Source organism: Otolemur garnettii, unplaced genomic scaffold (assembly GCF_000181295.1).
Source record: "Otolemur garnettii isolate 467f Iridium unplaced genomic scaffold, OtoGar3 scaffold00034, whole genome shotgun sequence".
Classification (NCBI taxonomy): Eukaryota; Metazoa; Chordata; class Mammalia; order Primates; family Galagidae; genus Otolemur; species Otolemur garnettii.
In genome coordinates, this window is record NW_003852429.1 from 876393 (window position 1) to 880689 (window position 4297).

The following is a 4297-nucleotide window of genomic DNA, read 5'->3' on the forward strand; positions in this document are numbered from 1 at the left end:
GCACTAGATGCCTACATTTAAAAAACAAAAAGAGAACCCACCAACAAACTCATCAATCATCTTAAAGAAATGAAAAAGGAAGAGCAATCTAATCCCAAACCTAACAGAAGGAAAGAAATAATCAAAATTAAATCAGAAATAAATGTAATTAAAAATGAAGGGATCATTCAGAAAATTAATGAAATAAAATGTTGGTTCTTTGAAAAGATAAAATTGATAAACTATTGGCCAGATTAACCAGAAATAGAAAACTAAAATTTTTAATAATCTTAATCAGAAATGAAAACAGGGAAATAACAACTAAAACAATAGATACAAGAGATTATTTCTGACCACTACCAAAAACTTTATGCCCAGAAATGTGACAATGTGGAGGAAATGGAACAATATCTGGAATCACACCATCTTCCTAAACTTAACCAGGAAGAAATAGATTTCTTGAACAGATGAATATCAAGTACTGAGACTGCAGAAACAATAAAAAAGCTTCCAACAAAAAAGCCCAGAACCAGATGGCTTCACATCCGAATTCTATCACACCTTCAAAGATGAGCTTGTAAATGTTCTGTAGAACCTATTCCAAGACACTGAGAAGGAAGGAACCATCCCAGCACATTCTATGAAGCAAATTATCATCTTGATTTCAAAACTAGGAAAGGACCCAACTAAAAGGGAGAACTATAGACCCATTTCACTAATGAATATCCGTATAAAAATACTCACCAAGATCTTAGCTTATAGATTGCAGCTACTCATTAGAAAACTTGCGCATGACCAAGTAGGCTTTATCCAAGGAATGTAAGGTTGGTTTAATATATGCAAATCCAGTCATCAGTCGGTTAAAAGCGCTGTTCCCGGCAGGGACACTTAGTCTTGGCACCACGGGGTGACTGCCCAGGCGGGAGCTCCCTCACTGGCTCACTCTCTGCCTTCGGGGCTGCGGCACTGCCACTGGAGTGAACCCTTGTCCCCGCGCGGGGCAGCGGCAGGTGGCCAGCAGGCACTGCCTTGCGTGTGAGTGCACCTCATTCACATGTGCTGAAGAATCTGGTAAAAGCATCATTGTGAAGCAAATGAGGATCCTGCATGTTAATGGGTTTAATGGAGAGGGCAGCAAAGAGGACCCACAGGCTGCAAGGAGCAACAGCGATGGTGAGAAGACAACCAAAGAGCAGGACATCAAAAACAACCTGAAGGAGGCCATTGAAACCGTTGTAGCTGCCGTGAGCAACCTGGTGCCCCCTGCGGAGCTGGCCAACCCTGAGAAGCAGTTCAGAGTGGACTACATTCTAAGTGTAATGAACAAGCCCGACTTTGACTTTCCTCCCGAATTCTACGAGCACACCAAGGCTCTGTGGGAGGATGAAGGAGTGCAGGCCTGCTATGAGCGCTCCAATGAGTACCAGCTGATCGACTGTGCCCAGTAGTTCCTGGACAAGATTGATGTCATCAAGCAGGCTATGTGCCAAGTGACCAGGACCTGCTTCACTCCGGCATCCTGACTTCTGGAATCTTTAAGACCAAGTTCCAGGTGTACAAAGTCAACTTCCACATATTTGACGTGGGTGGCCAGGGCAATTGATGAACGCCACAAGTGGATCCAATGCTTCAATGATGTGACTGCTATCATCTTCCTGGTGGCCAGCAGCAGCTACAACATGGTCATCCGGGAGGACAACCAGACCAACCGTCTGCAGGAGGCTCTTAACCTCTTCAAGAACATTCGGAACAACAGATGGCTGCGCACCATCTCTGTGATCCTGTTCCTCAACAAGCAAGATTTGCTCGCAGAGAAAGTCCTTGCTGGAAAATCGAAGATTGAGGACTACTTTCCAGAGTTCACTCGCGTCTCCTGAGGATGCTACTCCCGAGCTCGGAGAGGACCCATGCGTGACCCAGGCCAAGTACTTCATCCGAGATGAGTTTCTGAGAATCAGCACTGCCAGTGGAGATGGGCGCCACTACTGCTACGCTCACTTCACCTGCTCTGTGGACCCTGAGAACATCCGCCGTGTGTTCAACGACTGCAGTGACATCATCCAGTGCATCTCCGTCATTATGAGCTGCTCTAAGAAGGGAACCCCAAATTTAATTAAAGCCTTAAGCACAATTAATGAAAAGTAAAACATAATTGTACAAGCAGTTAATCACCCACAGTAGGGCATGATTAACAAAAGCAACCTTTCCTTTCCCGAGTGATTCTGAAAAACCCCCTTTTCCCTTCAGCTTGCTTAGTTGTTCCAAATTTAGAAAGCTTAAGGCAGCCTACAGAAAAAAAGAAAAAAGCCCACACAATTCCCTCTCACTTTCAGTAAAATAAAATAACAGCAGCAAACAGAAATAAAGAAATAAATGAAATAAATATTGTGTTGTGCACAATAAAAAAATCAAAATCAAAATTAAATGTGAGCAAAGAAAAAAAATATGCAAATCCATAAATGTAATGCATCATATCAATAGAAGCAAAAACAAAGAACATATAATCCCTGAATAGAGGCAGAAAAGTATTTGTCAAGATTTAGTATCCTTTTATAACAAGAACACTTAAGTATAGGTGGCACATTTCTTAAGCTTATTGAGGCCATCTATGACAAACCTACAGCTAGCATCATACTGAATGGTGAAAACTGAAGGCTTTTCCACTTAGAACTGGAACCGACAAGAATGTCTACAATAGTATTCACTTTTATTCAATATAGTTCTGGAAGTTCCAGCCAATGCAATCAGACAAGAGAAGGATATAAACGGGCCGAGGAGGTCAAATGCTCCCTCTTTGCTGATGAGATGACCTATACTTAGAAAACCCTGGAGACTATACAACAGAACTCTGGGAAGTCAGCAGGAAATATAGTAATGTCTCAGGGTATGAAATCAATGTCAACAAAGCAGTAACTTTTGTATACACCAATAATACCCAAGTTTAGAAGCAAATCAAAGTCACAATTCCCTTCATAGTAGCTTAAAAGAAAATGAAATACTTAGTAATATAACTAACAAAAGAAGTGAAAGATCTTTTCAAAGAGAATAACTTAATCCTAAGAAATTGTAGAAGACATTAATAAATGGAAGAACATACTATGCTCTTGACTGAGAAGAATAAACATAGTCAAAATATCTATTTTACCCAAAGCAAACTACAGATTCAATGCAATCTCCATTAAAACACCAATATATTTTGAAAAGTGGAAAAAATAGTTCTTCATTTTGTATGGAAGCAGAAAAAAAACCATATAGCTAAGGCTATTCTTAGTAATAAAAACAAAGTCAGAGGCATCACCCTACAAGACTTCAGGCTATATTACAAGTCCACAGTAATCAAAACAGCATGGTATTGGCAAAAAAACAGAAACATAGACATATGGAACCGAATAGAAAACCAAAAGGAAACCAGTCTCTACTTGCCATCTGATCTCTGAGAAACCAAAGAAAAGCATACAGTGGGGAAAGGAATCCCTATTCAACAAATGGTGCTGGAAGAACAGACTGAAACTCAACCCACACTTTTGACCACTTACGAAAATTGACTTAAGATGGATAAGAGACTTAAATCTAAGACATGAAATGATAAAAATCTTACAGAGACTTCAGTGGCCATTTCAACAACAACAAATATTAACAAACAAGACTTAATTAAGCTGAAAAGCTTCTACATAGCTAAGGACACAACAAGGAAAGCAAAAAGCCAACTTTCAGACTGGGAAAAGATATGGGGTATCAATCTGACAGAGGGTTGACAGCTAAAATATACAAAGAACTTAATTAATCAACAACAAAAAAGAGTAAACAACTCCCTGTACCTCTGGGCAAGAAATGTGAGCAGAACCTTCTCTGATGAAGACAGACAAATAGGTAAGAAACATTTGAAAAAATGCTCATTGTCCCTGATCATCAGAGAAATGCAAATCAAAACCACCTTGAGACATTACCTAACCCCAATGAGAACAGTGCACATCACAAAATCTGAAAGCTGAAGATGCTGGTGTGGATATAGAGAAAAAGGAGCACTTCTCTCTAAACTGTTGGTGGGACTACAGACTAATACCACCTTTTTGGAAGGAAGTACAGAGTATCCTCAAAAGACTCAAATTAGACCTTCCATTTGATTCTGCAATCCTATTGCTTGCTATCTACCCAGAAGAAAAAAACTCATTTTATCATAAGGACATGTTAACTAGACTGTTTACCTCAGCTCAATTTATAATTGTCAAAATGTGGAAACAACCTAAATGCCCACCAATGCAGGAATAGATTAACAAGCTGTGATATATGTATGCCATGGAATACTATTCAGCCATTA

General features: G+C 39.8%; 1 pseudogene across 1 annotated transcript; it reads left to right on the forward strand.

The window, feature by feature from the left end:
• Positions 1–1013: 1013 nt before the first annotated feature.
• Positions 1014–2270, forward strand: LOC100942694 (annotated as a pseudogene). Its single transcript, XR_001161279.2, has one exon. The product of XR_001161279.2 is annotated as a guanine nucleotide-binding protein G(s) subunit alpha pseudogene (transcript).
• Positions 2271–4297: the final 2027 nt, after the last annotated feature.